Raw genomic sequence first — 21871 nt, forward strand, 5'->3', positions numbered from 1 at the left:
GGAAAGACGTGGTAAAGCCATATTGGATACTGCCAGAGAAAACGATGAGTCTGGAGTGCATCTATGGGGAAATAAGACACCCCCCCAATGGCCAAAATACCTCTGGAGGTCCATAAAAAGTTCAGATGGAAACAGGTGGTGGTTGTGGATGGGTTGCCCCTTCCAGTGGTGTTATGGACAGATTGGAGTCCTTTCCCTTTTAGGAAGAAAGTAGGCAATCAGGATCTATTGCAGAAGGGAACTCAGGTGCCAAGGAAGACTGAGAATGGGTTCGAAGTCAGGAAACAGCAAAACCCTAGCCAGCAGGATACAAGGCGGGAGTGAAAAAGTGAAATGAACGTTCCCACGGAGAAAATGGAGGAGAGTCCAAACTGGCCAAGCAGACATTTGGAGGGAAAGGAAGCCCGAAAGTTTTGGAGGGGGATGGGTTGTCCACAGAATGTTTGCTATCAGGGCCTCAGGAGGAGGTACCCCAAGATACATTTGTAGGACTAGGAGAACGAGAGACCATAGAGAAAAGATGAACGGATAAGACGTGCCCTGCCTCAAAATAAACAGGAGGAGGGGAAGGAGATTAGATCCTCAAATTGCCCCTGGTGCGATGAGGATTATGGGAATATCCCCACCCACAATCTGACTTCTGGGGTGGAGGCGGGATAACCACTCTGCGGGCAAGTATGGAGAAAAGGTACATGGTGCTTCCTCTAAGCAAGGGAGGTGTGACGGGTTCCCCCTGGGGTACCACTGAGCCCACCTGACTCACCAGCCTGGGCTCCCTTTACATTTTACTGCTGTGACAGGCCCTTAAACCCCTTCCAGCACACATACAGGTAGGGACAGCCCAGCTGCAGCTACATACAGATGCTGAGATCAGCTGTGCATGGGAAGGCTTCAGCTAAGGAACTGCCCAGTTACTTAAGTGCACACCCACTTCTGGAGGGTAAACCCAAAATTATACCATCTTCCACTGCACAGGGAACTGTACAGTGTAAGCTCATGAAATTTGTCCCCCTCCCCCAATGTGGAGAGGAATATACACAGCTTTCTGCCCCAAGTTACGACTCACACACATACACTGGTTTTAGACAAAGCAAAAATAAATTCATTAACTACAAAAGATAGATTTTAAGTGATTATAAGGGATAGCAAACAAACCAAAGAAAATTACCTAGCAAATAAACAAAACATGCAAACTAAACTTAATATACTAAAGAGATGGGATATGAGTAACAAATTCCCACCCTAAATGATGATTTAAACAGGCTGCAGGCTCTTAAGCAGCAAACTGCACTTGCTTGCAGCTTAAAAACCTCAAGTGTTCCTTTCACAGGCTATAAATCCCTTTAACCTGGGTCCAGAACTTCCCACCAGTTCAGTCCTTGTTCTGCAGGTGTTTCCAAGAGTGTCCTTTGGACAGGGAGTCAGTGAGGAACCACGATGATGTCATTCCCTGCCTTAAATAGCTTTTGCATATGGTGGGAACCCTTTGTTTCCAAGCTTGGTTCCCAGGCCTTTCAATGGAAAAACACTAGTTTTCCAAGATGAAGTCCAGTACCAGATGATCTGGTCACATGACCCTGTAGTATTCTAGCAGCCATGACTCAGAGGCTGTTTGTATCATCCTCAGGAAGTCTCCCCAATGGGAGATAAACTTTTTCTAAGGCCTATTGCTTTCTCTAATAGCCCTTCCCAGCCAGCCATCTAGACTGATTGCATTCTGCCTACTGGGCATTCCCCAGGTGTAAACACATTTCTAATACAGATATATAGTCAATATTCCTAACTTCAGACACAAAAATGATACATGCATACAAGCAGGATGATCATATTCAGCAAATCATAACCTTTTCAATGATATCTCACATGACTTATCTTGTATCAAATACATCATAGTTATGCCATAATCATATCATAATACTATCTCTTTGAAGAATATGGGATGCAGTGTCACAGGAGGACATGAGGAAAAAGGAACCTCGGCATTCATCACGGGGGAGGCGGGAGGGGAGGTGTGTGACAGAAGGCTGGAAGCTAGCAGATGATTTCCTCTGATTGCTTAGGTATCTGTTAGTATACCTGGAGAAGGCTGATTGGGGCTAGGAATTTAATTAGCTGATCAGGCTGGGAGGGCTGATGAACAAATTAGCCATCAACTGAGGGATATAAAACAAGAGACAGGAAGGAACTGAGGAGGCAGGACCTGGACTAGCTGGAGTTTTCCCTAGCCCTAGGGGAGAGGACTAGAGAGGCAGAAAAACTAAATAATTTTCTGCATGAGATTGTATTGGTATTGGTGATAGGAATGTACATATGTTCACACAAAGTCTGAGAGGTTTCTGGGGGATCAGAAGATGGGGACAGAGCACACCCTATTATGGGGGTCCAGAAGCAGCCAAAGATCCATAAAGCTTACTATTAAAGTTGTGCTCAATGTTCTTTCCTGTTGAACAAGGATTAGAAATGTCCATTTCTGTTTTAAGGAGAAATGAAAATAAGATCATAGAAGGGAGAATGCTTGTTTTCTACCCTCGCTAGAGTGATATAACCATACAAAACTGTTAACACCCATTCCCAGGCTCTGCCTGATATTCAAGCCATTTACACATGTAATATGCTTCCCCTTTATATGGATAAACTGTGGACTGTCATCACTCTACTCTGACATCCCTCTTCTATGTGCCAACATGACTTTTGCTGTGGTTGTTCTGTTCATCCAGTAGCACACTTGCAATAGCTGGGTTGTGCTTGAGAGGATTTTTGACTAGACTGCAAACTCTTTCAGGCAGGGATTGTCTTGCTATGACATTTCTACGTTATGGGTGCTACCGTGGCATAGCCTCGGCACCATAGCTATGCTGCTGTAACCCTGTACTGTAGATGCAGACTATATGGTGATGGAACGGGGCTTTCTGTTGCTGTAGAAACTCCGTCTGCCTGAGTGACAGTAGCTAGGTGGATGGAATCATTTTTTCCATCTGCCTACCTATGTCTACGCTGGAGGTTACACTGGCATAGTTGCAGCACTTGGGGGGATGGATTTTTCAAGCCCCTGAGCACTGTAACTATGTCAACCTATATTTTAAGTGTAGACATGGCCTATCTGTTTATATAGCACCTAGCACCGTGAGGTCCTGGTCAGACTGGGGCTTCTGAGCGCTATCATAATACAAATAAGAAGAATATGACTCAGGTAAGAAATGGAAGATCTCAAAATTGAACTGAGAGCATGTATTATCTTCCTTAGCAAACTTAAAACTCAGTCAAGGTGTGTTTGGGAAGAAGGGAAAGGAAAAGTCAATATTTCTTCAGTATTCCAACTGACGTAAACTGGGATATTTTAACCTTTGCATAACTGATGTGGGAAAAGGGAAAGGTACACCATCTTGAACAGACCGATTTCCCTTTCAGCTTTCAATTTTTTTATGGCTAAAATCAAAATCATGAATAATACCAGCTCTTATATAGTAATTTTCCTCAGTAGATCTCAAAGCACCTTACAAAGGAGGTTACTGTCGTTATTCCCATATTTACAAATGGCAAAACAGAGACATGGAGTGCTGAAGTTCCTTACCCAAGGTCATATACCTGGTAAGTGGCAGAGCCAAGAATAGAACTCAGGTCTATTGGAGACTAGTCTACTGCTTTAGCTAGTAGGTCACGCTGCCTTGGAACAAGGGGAATGATTTCTGTACTGGTAACTCCTACATGTATTCATCACTATAAAATCAGAGGAATGGCTCATAGAATCATAGAACTGGAAGGGACCTCGAGAGGTCATCTAGTCCAGTCCCCTGCCCTCGTGGCAGGACTAAGTATGCTGGGCTCTGTGTTTCTTCTGCTCCATTTCAATATTTGGCTGCAAATAGCTGAATTGCTTACTTCAAAAGTATTCTTTGCTTTTTACCTTGTGATTCAAACAAAACTAAATAAAGCTGGATCCAAGCTTCCCACACTTTTAATGTGGTTGGATTTGGGATTGAGCCTTGGGTTCAGGCCTGTTTCTAGTTTAAAATATTAATTGCCTCCATTTGCAAAGATGCAAGGCCTGCTTCTTCTCTCATACCAGGAGAAATCAGTAAATTCACTGAAATCAATGTAATCCTGCTGGATGTGAGAAGAGAATCAGATCTACAATCTTTTTTAAACTTGTAAACAAGTGTCTGCTATTGATTTAGAAGAACCAATATCACATTATTACTTACCACTGATCTAGCCAACAACTATAGGACTGGCCCCACACTGTAGTGAAAACATTAAGATTTCCCTCTTGTAACAATAATAAATTGTCAGTTTTCTAGTCCTAAGCAATTTCCATGAACAGTGTAATTAATTTGTAAGAAGACCCCAGTCAACTGTAAAGATTGCAGTATAAAATTGCAAATCAGAAACTTGTTGGAAAATAATACTTGCTATAAAAATGATAACAATAGCAACAAAAGTAATTGAAAAGCAACATGTAAATAAATTACTGTGGTGCAGTTCATGCTGCTCTAGTTAATGTTGTGTCAGCACTTCCATTAGAAGACCCATTTTTCAGGGGTTTATAACTTGGCTATAAAAATTAAAATATCCTTCCAAGCTGCAACCTGGCATGGAAGGCTTCACCCTGGGAGGGCTTTTGATTATGACTTCGTACAAGAAACCCACCCATCCCCCACAAAACTATTCTGTGTCGAGATAAAAGCAAGATATAAGTTCTCTAGTTTCGGATGTAATTTTTGTACTTGAGTTAAAGATGGTGATGCAGCCACATCTCTGATCTCTTCCTTCACTTGATAAAATTGTGCTTTAAGTTAATGGTTATCTGAATGCAGATCTGGGGGTACCAGGAAATAGGACTCCTAATACGTGTGCACAGAAGTTTAGGGAGCCCCCAAATCCATCCCTAATGCTGTCTGACCTGCCCCTCACGCCCCTCAGATAATCCTGTACAGGGGGCCTCTGTGGAACTAAGCTCCAGCCACATGGGGGGTATGTGATTGAGTCACTGCTGTATGACTCCGGTTCTGTGGCAATGTAACTCCATACTCATTTCAGTGGAGTTACATCAGTACCAAACTGGAATAACACAGTCGTGACTCCGGACCACTGTGCAGCCCTTTGTGCAGCTGAACTACATTGGTTCCTTTTCCTCCACAGCCACAGATTAGGATTAACCCCATAAGGTCTGGATATTTTCTTGTCCCATTTCATTTAGACTAGAGCTTTGGAAAATTGAACAGACTGTATTTAAATAACAGTGCTGAAAATATCTGCGCAATAATGATTCATGAAACGTTTTTAGGGCCTAATCCTGTATTCCTTGAGCAGATTTACGGATGCACCAGGAATGCAGAATCGGACCCCTGTGCCTGACTGTCCTGGAGCAAAGCAATGTCTCAGTTGCAATCCCAGTACAATGACGCTCTTACTGCTTACAGAGGGAAGGTCTGGGAATTTGTTTGAAGCCCCAGAATTAGACTTCATGCATGTAATCTATATATGTAGTAGATTACCCAGTGGACTCCTGTGGGGATGCAGGACACCACCCTTCTGAGGTTGACACTCAGGCTTTATCTGGACTAGCATTATATGCAGGGATTCATAGCCACTGGGTGTACACGAGCATGGATCAAGTGACCCCAAGTTAACTCCCTGCATCGCCTATTCTGAGCAAGTACAAAGATCACCACACTGACACATAGATATTCCTGGGCAGGTCTGTTTCCAGCACCACACGCCCATACGTTAAAGGTCTTTACATAGGCCTCCTGCAGTGAGATGACGTCCCCCATAATGGAATTTGGTTAAGACATTGAGGCACAGGAGACATGGATTATCTTCCAAGCCCTGCCACTTTGGCCAAGTCACTTCAGTCCTGTTTCCCATCCCACCCTTCTTTTCTCTCACTTGTGTAGTTTGTAAGCTCTTCAGGGCAGAAACCCTTACTATGGGCAAGTCAAGGTGTAATTGTCGTGCAGGTAGGCATACCCCTGCTAGCTGTAATCTAGTTAGCATGGGTAACAATAGCAGTGAAGACATGGCAACACGGGCTAACCACCCCTTATGAGCCCAGCAGGAACCCAGGTCCTTGGGTGGCTAGCACATTCATGCCACCATGTCTGAGCTAATATTGTTACCTATACTAGCTAGGTTAAAGCTAGTGTGGTTACGTCTACCTGTGCCACATTCACACCTTAATTGCTGTGTCAGTTTGCATAGTGGTGCCCCGATCTTGACTGGAATTACTAGGGGACAGATTTTTAAAGGTATGTACACACCTAAAATTGCATCTTCAGGTGCCTACATACCTTCAAAAATCTGGACAATAGGTGCTACTGAAATGCAAGTAATACGTTTGGTTAAGAGAAAAAAACCAAAGTTGCATTGTAGTTAAGAATATGTTGTATTGAAAGGTGATGAATCTCAATGTGGATTTCTGGGGTTAGGTGAAGTTGCTGAGTTCCATCTAACTCCCATAAAAAACCCGCTATGCAACCACATGGCAGCAAACTTTGCGAATTCCTATGCAGCTCTGCTCATCTCTCTGCTGACCCATACATTTGTCTTTAACGTTTTCAGTACAGCTATGGTAAGTAATAATAGGGAGGGGAGGGAAGAGGAAGGGTGTCCTTTTTTTTAAAGAGTAATAGGGTGCATTTCCTAAAACAAAAGCATGTAGCAGATTTATTGATTTTGGTCTGTGCCAACAAATAATGGAACAATTAAAAACATGCAATCCAAAAATACCTGGGAAATAAAAGAAAGAGAATGAGAAGCTGCCTACAGGTCTTTTTGTTTTTCAGATTTTGCAATGAAAAAAATGGTGTTTTGCCAATGATACATCGAGTGTCTCTTTGCTCTCTTATTTACAAAACAGCTCCTATTATTCCCCACCACCCATCCCCCTCTGATGTGCACTTTAAGGAACAGGAATCATATTAGTGTGATTGCATTTGCATTAAACATGCAGTTAGTTTTTAAAAGTACAAATGCTCATAATTTTACAACATCCCAGCATGAATTATAAAATAATGTACATTAAAACTAGGCCTGATTTCATAACTATTTGTTGTTATCCCTGGCTATTAAATATTCAGCACAGAAATGTTAATACTGTTAAGTCTCCATGGCATTTGTTTTTCTTTCTCTTTTCAGATCCCATAGAATTACAAGTCATTTAATGGAGTCTGCAGAAGGAAGCATGTTCAAGAGGCATGCATATATGTAAATCTTCAAACAACAACACCCAGAGTTAGCGGTGGAAATTTAATAGGTAGATATTAATTCTGGCTGGTGTCTGGTATACTGCTTTGATTCTGTTTCTTTGTTAAGCTTGCTGATATGGCTGAAATATAGCTTCTTAGGACTATTTTCCATATTTACTTTTTGTACTGGAAATCTAGATCTAGGAAAATTAGCTTATATGATGCATTATCATTCTTTAAGATAAACTATTTTCTGTTTATTATTAGTGTCCTGGATGAGCAACTGAAGATATCTGAAAGTGTAGTGTTCTGAATCAGGTTTCAAAGTGATCTTTCTTAAAAATAGAATAGAGAGATGAATATTTTATTGTTGCATGTATATACATACCAATAAGAACCCCAGTTCTGTTCCCATTGAAGTCAGGGGCAAGGCTCTCATTGGCTTCAAATGGAGACAGATCAGTCTCACTGGACATTAAAATATTTTCCTAGCACTATGAAATCATCCATTCTATTGCTTGGTATTTTTATTGGTAACTTCATATATAGGCCAGGAAATGGAAATAGAATTCAGTATCTTCTGGCTCACCGTCCTGTACTCAATCTACTAGAATGTATCTAGAATACAATTTCATATTAATTATCATTTGCATTATTGTAGTACTTATGACCCCTAGTCATGGACCAAGACCCCATTGTGCTAGGCACTATACAATCACAGAACAAAAAAGATTGTCTTCCTCTAAGACCTTACAATCTAAGTATAAGCCAAGAAACAATAGATGGACAGGAGCACCAGGAAACAACAATACAATATTGGTCAGCATAATAGACAGTGATCTCAACACAACACCAGCCTAACCATTATCAAGTGTTTTGTAGACATCATGGCAAAGGAGAACTTTAAGGAGGAGTTTGAAGGAGGATAATGAGTTAGTGTTGAGGATATTTACAGGGATCTTTGTGTAAGGGGCAGCATAGGAGAAAGCCAAAGGTTCTTGTTTGAAAATTTAACAAGTAGGCAATGAGACTGATATCACTAGCCAATTGCAGGCAAAGGTCAACATCTCAGTAGTAAATGAGAGATGATAGGTAGAGTGGAGCTAGCTTGAATGTCCTTGAAAGTGAAGACAAGTGGCTTATGTTTGATGTGATAGAGAAGGGGGAGCCAGTGGTGGGATGCAAAGAGAGGGGTGACATGGTCAGAGCAACAGACTGGGAAAATGATCTTAGCAGCAGCATTCTGAATGGATAAGTGTGGGGGGGCAAGACTGCATTTGTCAAAACCAGACAGAAGGATGTTGCAGTAATTGAGACATGAGATGAGAGCTTGGATGAGAGTTTTAGCTGCGTGGATAGATAGTATCTTAGAGCTGCTATGCAGAAAGAATTGGTGCGATTTAGACACAGATAGAGAGATAGTATATCTGATACTGCAGGGGCCTTTATATTTGCATGTAAAATAAATCTTACATCAATTAACACCATATTTTGATCTCACGTACACTGAGTTTTTCTGTGGCAAGGAGGGAGGGCCGGAATCTAATTTCATGCCAGTTTTACACTGATATAACTCTATTAATTTAAATGGAGTTACTGGTACTTTGCAATGGTGCAAATGAGATGAGGAGGAGGCCTCATGGTTTTAAAACTCATTGCACAATCTAGAGTGTGAACACTTTGAGTCTGACCCTATAAATGCTTATGAAGGTGTATAACTTTATTCATCTGAGTAAAAATATGCATGTATATTAGCATTTGTAGAATCAGGACTAGACTCACTGGTACTGAAAAATCCAGCATCCCTGCATGTTTCCTTAGCGTCTCCTTTAGATTCACCCTCTTGAAGAAGCTGAGTTTTGTGAACTCACAATATTTGTTTGCAACAAATCAGCCCTGACTGTTACCTAGGGATCTCTCAATCCAAGGCTTGGGGTAACTGTACTTTGCGAGGCAGTGTCAGGAACAAATCAAAGAGGGACACCGCGCCTCCATCTGATTAAAGATTGGCACAAACCCAAAGAACTTTCATCCAAACTCACTTTTCATTAGATCTTCATTAGCTCTCAAACACACACAGATATGCAAAAGGGTTAGCAGTAGTAGCAATAGTAGTACACCTCTACCTCGATATAACGCTGTCCTCGGGAGCCAAAAAATCTTACCGCGTTATAGGTGAAACCGCGTTATATCGAACTTGCTTTGCTCCACCGGAGTGCGCAGTCTGCCCCTCCCCCCCCAGAGTGCTGCTTTACCGCATTGTATCCGAATTCGTGTTATATCGGGTCGCGTTATATTGGGGTAGAGGTGTAGTAGCAATAGCTACCCATAGTCTGGAGGGGTCTCAAGTGGTCAAATGACAAGGTTCAAGTGGCCAGTTATCCGCCTGTGGCCAGTTATCCGCCTCTTGGGGATTCCAAGAGATGTGCAGAAGGTCAAATCCAAATTCCTCTGACCTCTCTACCCCCTTTTACATTAGTAACTTCTACAACTACATGAACATATCAATTAAAAAAAACCCAAACTATTAAGCAAGCATTTTTGAACTGTTAGTCTTACAGCTGTAACTGTCCTAAAGGTATAGCCAGATTTCCTGTTTTCCAAAGATGCACACCCCAACAATTTCAAAAGAGAGATTATCAGGAAGGACACAGGGCCATATTCACTTCTCACGGTCTCTCTATTACCCCCTCCCCTCCGGGTTGCCCGGTTATGCTAAGGGTGCTAGAAAGGCCTTATAGCTGCTTTTGACAAGAAGCATGATAATTGGTATTCCAGTACTAACAGTGGCCTAGACATTTAGCTGGGCTGTCAAAATCTCCTGTAACACTGACCATCATGTTGTTCGTCCATAGCAGTGTAGATTTATGAGCATGCAGCAAGGGCATTTGATTGTCCCTGAGATTGTAGTTAGTGGTATTTTCTGACACTACCATTGCAATATACAGTAATATTAATATAAACACTCCTGTGTACAAGTCTGTACCTAAGCTTTCATGTATTATGCAAATTAGATCTTTTATTAATCTTTTAAAGTCATTCATTCACTCTCATATTTTTATGTTTTCATTAGCCATATGTGGCCAAGTCATTTCCACAGTGCTCATTAATTTTAGCTCATTTCTGCTCCCTGTGTAGCATGTGCTTTCCTCTGCCATAACTGCCACTTATAATGTGCACTAGTCCACAGGATTGCACAGGTGTAATAATAATGGACTTGATGATAAAAATAAGTGACCCTGTATGGAAGCTGTATGTTAAGGGGGCCCCCATTGGTAGCACACAAGGCAGACCCAGCATAGACGGCTCCTGCGTTCCAAGACAGTTGTGCCACTGGGCTGCTGACATACACGTCCTCCTGGAAGTGATGTTTCTTGTAGCAACCACAGTAATTCATCAGGCTATTTCTGAACAATATATTTTTCTGTTTTACTGAGTTTTTTTTTATTTTAAATTAAACAAACATAAGTTTTCAGCTCAACTCTGATATTAGTTTGACAAAGTCTTTTAAAGCAAACCTCAGATTTGGCTGTTCTCCTCCTCTGTGGCAACATTCATTGCAAACATCATTAAGGATGTGAGGTCTCTCCCTTAATTAAGAACTAAAAGGCTTCATTTCCTAAAACAAAAGCATGTGGCAGGTTTTATTGATCTGGTCTATGTCGCCAGCTGAACACATTAGCAGAGGTTATTGATTACTGCAGCGGTAATGAGCTTTGTTCCTTGTCAGGTAAAGCCTACATTTCTAACGAGAGCCTTTCTGAAAGTGGCTGATCTCTATGTATGCATTCCCTAAGATATATGATCAAGTAGGTTTTTAAAGACTTTATTGCCTCTGTATCATTTTTAAAAATTTAACTGTAGTCATTAGAAAGGTTATTTTCCAGTCATTATCTTGTTATAATTTCTCCTGAATGTTAATGATGCACTTAGCAATGGATGCAAAGCCAAAAGAAGTATAACATTTTAAAAATGTAAGCACATATGGCTAATACTACTCTTTAATAACCACCAACGAAAGAATCATAATTGTATTCTAATGACTAACTGTGGTTAAATACGGCGTAGGTAAATCATTACCTAATGGAATACGCATACCCAGTTTAGGAGAATGAGTTTCAGATTATTAGTTTTGAGTCTGCTTTGGTTATATCCTAACTATAGACTCGATCCAGCCCAAAGTTACCTCTGTGGCTTTTCACCTGTGATTGGTCCATGAGTCCTACTGGGCTATGCTGCTGTAGAGACTGCATCATAAAAGGTGACTTGATTATGGTCTGTAAGTATTATGCAGGGAGAGGTTTTCTGATAATAAAGGGCTCTTTAATGGAGCAGACAAAAGCATAACATGTCCCAATGGCTGGAAGGTGAAGCCAGACAAATTCAGACTGAAAATAAGGTGCTGAAATGTGCAATATACCAAGCAGCCTCCAAAAACAGTGCTGGATGCCAACGACCTCATGAGCTTCTGGCTATTCACGGCCCTCCTCTTTATTTATCAATTTAGGTATTTGACTAGGTCAATGATAAGATGTTGAGGAGAAAACATCAACAGTATTGACCCAGGTCAACTTCTTTGACATCTCACTGTTACAACCTGACTCTGTGCCTCTCCGTACAGGCATCAGTCTGTTGCAAGTGGACCCAATCACTGGGTCCTATGTGCTTTGAAGCCAACTGGGTCTGGGTAGACAGTCACCATTTCTAGTTCTGGGATGACAGGACACACTGCCAGGCTCTGAGTTCTTGTCTGACATCCTCCCTTTGGATGTGGGATGCTGTTATTAAATTTCCCTAGACCCTGAAATCAATGGCTGAGACCTCCCAAGCCCCCGTCATTTATACATGCTCTTCCAGGGCTCTGCTGAGGCTCTGGGTTGTTGGTCTTGTAGTTTACTTTCTTTGGGGACAGTGTGATAGGAAAGCAAGGAACACAGGCTTAGCAAACATAAGAACATTCTTATGTCACTCAGGGGGGTGAATAAATCACATAAGTTACACCAACATAAGTGTCGATGTGGACAGCACTATGTCAACAAGGAGAGCTTCTCACTCCAATATAGCTGCTGCCGCTCGTGGGGGCTGGGTGTAGTTAAGCCGACAGGAAAGCTCTCTCCCGTCGGCTTAGAGTAGCTACATTAGAGAACTTAGTGACGCAGCTGCATCGGTGCAGCTGCACCCTGTAAACTCTTTAATGTAGCCGGGACCTACAGTTCATCAGCATTTCCGCCTGTATGGAGTCCCTCTGCCCTCTCTCTCTCTCTCTCTCCTGCAAGTCCTTCTTTCATATAACAATTGACTCCTCTGCACATAGCATGACCTTGCTCTGAAGCAGGGTCTCTGTCTCTTTGCCATGTTCTCCACTGGGATAGTCCACACCACTTTTGTTATTCATGCCCACCTGTGTAGAGAAACCATTGTTCCATGGGGGTGGACTAGCATCTAATTCATTCAAAGTTGATAGCCCCAGATGGCTCTCGGTGATAATTCTTCAACAAGGTATCAAACACCTTTCCTGAAGTGAGCATTGTCTGAGACTATGTCTACACTACAGTTTATGTTGGCATAATTTATGTCGCTCAGGGGTGTGAATAAATCACCCTCCTGAATGACATGAGTTACACCAACATAAGTGCCAGTGCGCACCACACTATGTCTCCAGGAGAGCTCTGTCCCATCAGCTTAGAGTGGCTACATTAGAGAGTTGCTACATTGCTGAGGCTGTGCCGCTGTAAACTCTCTAGTGTAACCATGTCCTAAATGCAGTTAAATAACCTGCGTTCAGGCAAGTTTAGACATGAGTTCAACACAGGAAGTTCATAATTTGATACAGGCATATCCCACTCTGTACATGTGTAGAGATTATCCGACAAAGACAACACTGCTCTTTCCACACCATGGTCCAGTCTGAAACCAGATTGTGAGTGTGACAAACAATGAGACTCTGCACTTATACTGCTAAATCTATCTCCTGCTATCAAAAGCATTGTTTGAGAGGAGCTGCTGACATGCATCCACTTGGCAGGAGCTGCTGGTAAGGCACCAGAATGGGATTTGTTCATATCTCTTGAACAAAACAAAGAGATGAAAGAATTTTCTCTGCAAGAGCTCTCACATGGATTGACACTTAAGAACATAAGAACAGCCATACAGGGTCAGACCAAAGATCCATCTAGCCCAGTATCCTGTCTTCTGACAGTGACCAATACCAGATGCCCCAGAGGGAATGAACAGAACAGGTAATCATCAAATGATCCATCCCCTGTCACTCATTCCCAGCTTCTGGCAAACAGAGGCTAAGGACACCATCCCTGCCCATCCTGGCTAATAGGCATTGATGCACCTATCCTCCATGGACATACCTAGTTCTTTTTTGAACTGTTATAGTCATAGCCTTCACAACATCCTCTGGCAAGGAGCTCCACAGGTTGACTGTGTGTTGTGTGAAGAAATACTTACTTTTGTTTGTTTTAAACCTGCTGCCTATTAATTTCATTTGACAGGTTTCAGAGTAGCAGCCGTGTTAGTCTGTATCCGCAAAAAGAAGAACAGGAGTACTTGTGGCACCTTAGAGACTAACAAATTTATTAGAGCATAAGCTTTCGTGGACTACAGCCCACTTCTTCGGATGCATATAGAATGGAACATATATTGAGGAGATATATATACACACATACAGAGAGCATAAACAGGTGGGAGTTGTCTTACCAACTCTGAGAGGCCAATTAATTAAGAGAAAAAAAAACTTTTGAAGTGATAATCAAGCTAGCCCAGTACAGACAGTTTGATAAGAAGTGTGAGAATACTTACAAGGGGAGATAGATTCAATGTTTGTAATGGCTCAGCCATTCCCAGTCCTTATTCAAACCGGAGTTGATTGTGTCTAGTTTGCATATCAATTCTAGCTCAGCAGTCTCTCGTTGGAGTCTGTTTTTGAAGTTTTTCTGTTGTAATATAGCCACCCGCAGGTCTGTCACTGAATGACCAGACAGGTTAAAGTGTTCTCCCACTGGTTTTTGAGTATTTTGATTCCTGATGTCAGATTTGTGTCCATTAATTCTTTTGCGTAGAGACTGTCCGGTTTGGCCAATGTACATGGCAGAGGGGCATTGCTGGCACATGATGGCATATATCACATTGGTAGATGTGCAGGTGAACGAGCCCCTGATGGTATGGCTGATGTGATTAGGTCCTATGATGATGTCACTTGAATAGATATGTGGACAGAGTTGGCATCGGGGTTTGTTACAAGGATAGGTTCCTGGGTTAGTGGTTATTCTGGTCATTCAGTGACAGACCTGCGAGTGGCTATATTACAACAGAAAAACTTCAAAAACAGACTCCAACGAGAGACTGCTGAGCTAGAATTGATATGCAAACTAGACACAATCAACTCCGGTTTGAATAAGGACTGGGAATGGCTGAGCCATTACAAACATTGAATCTATCTCCCCTTGTAAGTATTCTCACACTTCTTATCAAACTGTCTGTACTGAGCTAGCTTGATTATCACTTCAAAAGTTTTTTTTTTCTCTTAATTAATTGGCCTCTCAGAGTTGGTAAGACAACTCCCACCTGTTTATGCTCTCTGTATGTGTGTATATATATCTCCTCAATATATGTTCCATTCTATATGCATCCGAAGAAGTGGGCTGTAGTCCACGAAAGCTTATGCTCTAATAAATTTGTTAGTCTCTAAGGTGCCATAAGTACTCCTGTTCTTCTAATTTCATTTGGTGACTCCTAGTTCTTGTGTTATGAGAAGGAGTAAATAACACTTCCTTGTTTACTTTCTCCACACTAGTCATGATTTTATAGACCTCTATCATATCCCCCCTTACTTGTCTCTTTTCCCAGCTGAAAAGTCCCAGTTTTATTAATCTCTCCTCATATGGAAGTCATTCCATATCCCTAATCATTTTTCTTGCCCTTTTTTGAACCTTTTCCAATTCCAATATATCTTTTTTGAGATGTGGTGACCACATCTGCATGCAGTATTCAGGATGGTGGGCGTACCATGGATTTATATAGAGGCAATATGATATTTTCTGTTTTATTATCTATTCATTTCTTAATGATTCCCAACGTTCTGTTCACTATTTTGACTGCTGCTTCACATTGAGTGGATGTTTTCAGAGAACTATCCACAATGACTCCAAGATCTCTTTCTTGAGTGGTAACAACTAATTTAGACCCCATCATTTTATATGTAAAGTTGGGATTATCTTTTCCAGTGTGCATTACTTTGCATTTATCAACATTGAATTTCATCTGCCATTTTGTTGCTCAGCCACCCAGTTTTGTGAGATCCTTTTGTAGCTATTCACAGTCTGCCTGGGATTTAATTATCTTGAGGAGTTTTGTATCATCTGCACTACCTCTTATCCTAAATTAAAACATATATATGATGTATCTGGGGGAGTTGGTGAGACAGCAGAGATTCATACGCCACCAGATGGGGATAACACAGAGTTCTATGTCTTGTTCTCATCCACCAGTGACACGTGTGAGGCGGGGGAAGGAGGCACGCAGGGTCTTGTGCCCCCCCAGATTTCTGCTTTCCACTTCCAGCCAGGTATCGCCAGTGCTGGGGGACTTGCAGGGAGGAGCTATCACAGTCCAGGGAACTGTCCATGGAGTGACCATCCAGCTGGGCAGCATACTGGGGCCAGACAGGCCATTGGAGCAGGTGTAGCAACAGGTGAGGCACGGCTGTTGCTGGCACCTGGCAATGGGGATCTGGGCTCAGGGGGAACCAGCAGATCCCATCCCGACCTTCCCTGAACAACCACAGGTGCTGGGCTCTGCAGGGGTTTCTGCGGCCATGGAGCCTATCCAGAGGATGCTCAGTACGAGAGGGCGCCCCCAGCAGGAGGAGTGGTGCCACACATGGGTCCTGCCTCAGGCACAAAGACTAGGAGGCAGAGCAGCCCTGCGCTCCAGGGGTTGCTATGGAGCCTGCAAGTGGAAATGGGCTTGAAATCACTTCCCTCTGCCCCACTCCAGTGCTTATCTGAGGGGTGGAGAGGCTCCCCCATGCTGGTGCTGCATGGGGCTCCAGGCAGCTTTAGCACATGCAGGGCTCGGCTCCTCCTGGGCAGCACCTCGTGCAGGAGGGTCTTAGGCTTTCCCAGGGCATTGGCCTGGCCAGAGGCAGCAGGGGAGAAAGGAGCCCACCGGCCAAGCAGCAGATAGGCTGAGTGCTCCGAGCAGGGGCTGGTTCTCTGCACAGCGCTGGGAGTGGGAAGTGACCTGCTGGGGGTTTATGGAAGAGCAGCAGGGCTTGGGTGGGGAGCAAGTGGGGAAGGGACAGCGATAGGAGGAGCTGGTGGAAGTGGCAGCAAGGAAGGGGGCATGCAAAGGGCCGATGGGTGGGCAGCAGAGGTGATGTGGGGTGGCCAGCCCCCCCAACCTTTAAATTGTGCCCCTCCCCACTATCAACAGTTACGCCTCACCTCTATTCTCATCAAAAGCAGCCAAAGCTGTCATACAGATTTCACGATATCTAAAATACATGAGCATATGGATGGATGGAAAAAGCTGGCTCAAGCTCAGTTCAGGGAAAATGGAGATGATGTCGGTAGAATAAACAGTGTTCCTAGGATACCGAGTACGATTCATCAACCAAAAATGGTTTCTTCTGCCTTTGATCATAATGGTTACCTAGTCTGACCTCCTGCATAACACAAGGCAAAGGAACTCATCCAGTAATTTCTGCATCAGGCCTATAACTTCTGTTTGAGCTAGGCAGCAGTTCTCAAATTGTGGGTTGGGACACCAAAGCGGGTCGCAACCCCATTTTAATGGGGTCGCTAGGGCTGGCTTAGACTTGCTGGGGCCCAGGGCCAGAGCTGACGCCCGAGCCCTGCTGCCCAGGGCCAAAGCTGAAGTTCGAGCCCCAGTGCCCGGGCCAAAACCTGAGGGCTTCAGCCCTGGGCAGTGGGGCTCAGTTTACAGTCCTCATGCCTGGGGCTGGAGCCCTTGGGCTTTGGTCTCCCTGTCTGGGGTGGTGGGGCTCAGGCAGGCTTTGGTCCCCTCTCCTGGGGTCGTGAAGTAATTTTTGTTTTAAGAAGGGGGTCACAGTGCAATGAAGTTTGAGAACGCCTTAGCTATAGCATATCTTTTGGAAAGACACCCAGCTTGATTTAAAGACACCAAGTGATGAAGAAATCCACCAAGACTCTATACAGATTGTTCCAATTGTTTATTATCCTCACTGTTAACAGTTTTTGCTTTACTTCTTGTCTGATTCTTCTAGATTCAGCTTCCAGTCGTTAGATCTTGCTATGCCATTTTCTGCTAAATCAACAAGCCATCTATGATCAGAAATATCTTTCCCATGTAGGTACTTATAGACGGTGATGAAGTCATCTCTTAACCTTCACTTGGGTAAACTAAATAGATTAATTTTTTAAGACTTTTATTACAAGGCATGCTTTCAGATTTCAAATCACATTTGTTTGATGAGACCTATTTATCATAAAACATTATTCTTTGGCATTAATTATATTACCATTCTTTACTGATTGCCACCCATATCAGCCTTTCCATGATTCTGCCTGAGATTTATGTCAGGCTAACCAGCCTATAGTTACTGAGATCATCCTGTTTATTCTTTTTAATTGTTGGCACAACATTCATTTTTTCCAGGCCTCTGAAACTTCCACAGTGTTTCAAGAGTTGTAAATAGTCAATACAATGGTTAGAAGAGCTCCTTGGTGAATTTTTTGAATCTGACGTTGTCAGAAAAATTGCAACATACTTTTTCATTGGCAGTTTCTCACATGGTTTGGTGTCACTGAAGTTCTGATGGAACCCAGCCCTGATTTCCTGTCAGGTTGTCCACTTGGCTCTTTGATAGCCCACCTCATTGTGTATTAGTCTCTGGCTACCATGGTGACCGAGGTGTTGGAACAGCTTGTCTTCAGTGACTGTGGGTGGGTAACAATCCTAACAAGCGAAGGTTGGTATATTTAAAATCTAATTTAAAACTAAAGACAAAGATTGCTGAATCCAGGAACAAACTGCCTCCCCATCCCTGGACAAGTGTGTAGGGTTACTTTTGCCCAAGGGTTTTAGTAGCTCCTAGAGGTTCCTATCAGATAAAAAAGACCAAACCGAGAATAGGAAATTGTGTGTGCAGGAGGTAGAAAGGTCCTTGATTTGAGTTATCCTTCCTCTGCACCACATCCTATCTATTTTAGGTACATATACAGCCCCAATTACCATTACATCAGAGTGCCTCACAACCTTTAATGTATCTATCCTCATAGCAACACTGTGTACGAGGGAAATATTATGGCCCTTTTACAGATGGGTTACAGAGAGGTTAAGTAACTTGTCCAAGGTCACATAGGAAGTCTTTGGCAGAGCAGGGAATTGCACACAAGTGTCTTAAGTCCCAGGCTAGGGCCCTGACCTCTGGACCATTCTTCATGTCCCCATCCTGCTCTGTATGTTTCTTTATTTTCGCTATGTGTACAGCAGGCTAACCTACCCCTTGATCACCATCCTGCTTTATTGCCATAGTACAGTTCACTAAAATATACTTAGCCAATATCTATGCACCATTTTAACTGTGCAATCTCCATTCTGTTGTGTGTTCTCTCACAAGGGGTGCAGTGAAACAACTGAGAAAACTTGAATCATTTGATGTAGTCAAGCAACCTAAAAGCTCAAAAAGATAAAATTACTTCTCAGCATGAATACACTGTGAGCTATATTTGAAAATTAAGTTTCAAATTGCAATGGTAATTAAAAACTTTATTTTCAAGTACATTTTGATATCATTCTGTTATAATGCCAGGCATCTCTTGCTTCTCGTCTAATCTGTGGACTAAAAAAAGGAACATATTCTATAAATAACATAAGAAAAATTGGAGCAATACTGTGTCAGTCACACATGAAAATACAAAGTATATGACTCATTTTAATTAATGCAATGACTTACAAACACAGATTTCCCCAGGAGGTACCAGAAATCCACATTGTGTGCTACATTGTGCATTAGGATTTCTAATTTAGCTGAGAGAAGTGTAATATCCAACTGGATGCATTCCTAAAGATTCACAGGAACAGCTGAGATGAACATTACAAAGTTTGGATTCTTATCTTGAACATTTTAGGCCTCTGTAGGTTTTAGCAATGGAAGTCACATCTTAGATAAGTGAAGTCAGAAATTAGTAGAGCTGAACAAAAACCAGAATTTCCACCTCACAGGAAATTCCTGACATTTCAACATTTTGTTTTCATTTTAAAACAGAAAAGTTGCCATTTTGATTTTTTTCATGGAATAGAACTGCCAACATATTTTGATTCAAAAACATCAAAGTGTTTTTCCTCAACATTTTTGATCAAAATGAAACATTTTGATATTCCTGAAATCCAAATGTTTCAGTTTTTTTGAACTTACCTAGAACACTTTGTTTTGAATCAGTTCAATATTAAACTGCATTTTCTCTTAGTGATACATTGCCTCATGAGAGGTAGTTAAAGAAGTCTGATTGCCCCCACTTTCCCATAAGGCCCAGGCTTCTTGGCCAGACTAAATCTCCCATGATGCACCACACATCTCTGTCAGAGTGAAATACACATTGTACTAGGGGAAATGTAGTCTTCTGGGGAGCCTGGCACATAGGGGAGAATGGGGACCTTAATTAGAGCTCCCATAAGATAATGCACTGATAGGAAAATGCAGTTTAATGTTGAACTGATTCAAAGTGAAAGTTTCTGGCCAGTTCAACAAATTGAAATATTCTGATTTGGGTTGAACTCACGTGAAGCAAAATATTTTGTTCTGATTTTTCTAATAGAACATTGAATTTTATCAGCAAATTAAAATATTTTCCGTGGAAATATGTGGAAACTGCATTTTCCATTGAAAAATCATTCCAGTGGGAAATTCCCAACCAGATCAAAACAGATTAGACCCTTACAGACAGATGCTTTGCTGGTGTACATTGTCTTATGTCCACAGTCTTTATTTACACTAAGTGGGATTCTGGCCCAATATCTTTAAGTAGTGTAAATAGGTAGATCTGGTTGAAAATTTTCTGATGGAAATGGAGATAGACAAAATCCGTTTTGTGGGAATTTATCAATGTCATCAACATTTTTGATGGAAAAGTATAAAAATATTTCATTTCAATAAGGGTAAAATGTTTTGTTTCAATAAGGTTTAGAGTTTATCATTTTTACTTTTGTTATATTAAATTATAATAAAATGTGAATGGGCAGTTCAGTAAGTATGTTTCTGATCTTAAATTGAGTATAAACCACTAGGGGTATTAAAATATAGAAGATGCCTAAAATTAGAGAGAGAAAAATCTAAATAAATGAAATCAATCCTTTACAAGTCTACAACATCTTTTGGGGCAGTGCTGAAGGACAGACAGTGAAAATATTTGGCATTTGAGTCATTACTATGAGAAACTGGTCAATTTATTTTAACGTCTTTTCAAAGTCTTACAAAACATAACAGATCATCAGCAAAAGGACACCATGGTAACCTGTTACCCTGGATTCCATCTGCTGTAAATCCTCTCTAAGTAGTGCAGTGCAACTGGAAACATTTAAAAAAAGAAGCTTCTATTAAAATGTGTGTCTGTCAATACCAAGCAACCAGCAAGAAACTAATAAAATACTGTATCTGGATTTATGCCAGTCAACAGATTTTCTAGAAAACAATGGAAAGTGCTATTTATCTGAAACATGGAAATATTATCTATGCTGTGAAAAGACAAATTCAGATGTTTGTCAGATGGTAAATAAACACTTCCACTTTTATCTCTCATATTGTTTTCAAAATGGAAAAGCAATAGGCATCAGTCAGTTGTCCTGAATGGATGTCAAATCTAGACTCACTTGTCAAAAAATATGCCAAGGCACAGGAAGTGCAACCACTAATCAATGTAATAGCTGCATGCTTCTCAAAGTCATAGACTGAGAACCCAATAATGGTTCACTGCTCTCATTTCAGAAGTGTCTAAAGGTTCCAGTAATTAGGAAAATGTATTGCTTTATAGAATTGAAAGCATGAACGCCCTACTTGTACCAAACTAATTATTTAAACATAGCTGCTTCAAAAAAGAAACAGAAAGGGGAAAAGTGATTTTTTTTTTAAAAGAGAAATTATTTGTGCAGAAAATGGCATACCGGTGTATTATCTCTACGAAGTTGAGACGCAGATCTTCATAAAAACCAAGGGCAAAATTCTGCCCTCCAAGTCTCTCTTCATCTCCCTTATCTGCACCATGTACTTCTGTGGGATGTTCTGCATGCATAACATTCACTGGCGTCAAACGCAGCCCACTGGGTGAATAGGAAAGGAGAATTTTTTCCACATAGATGTTCAGGAAATATATCAGAACAATATATTTTATGTATCTCATATATTAGGGCCTGATTTTAATCTCGTTTGCTTCAGTGGAATTCTGGGGTAACTCCATTGGCTTCAGATTTTCATGTGATGAGAGGGAGGGAGGTAAATGAGAGAGCATTTCAAGATATGGGAAAATTGTGTACTGCTGATCATGTCCATCTTAAAGATTGTTGGCTAAATTCTGCTTTCATTTACATCACCAGTGCAAAACTGGAGTAAATCGATTGACTTGTTGTCTGACAGCAGAATTTGGCCCTGTTAAATTCAAATAGTATAGCACCAGGTTGTTTTAAAAACTAAAAAC

Source organism: Chrysemys picta, chromosome 1 (genome assembly GCF_011386835.1).
Source record: "Chrysemys picta bellii isolate R12L10 chromosome 1, ASM1138683v2, whole genome shotgun sequence".
Classification (NCBI taxonomy): Eukaryota; Metazoa; Chordata; order Testudines; family Emydidae; genus Chrysemys; species Chrysemys picta.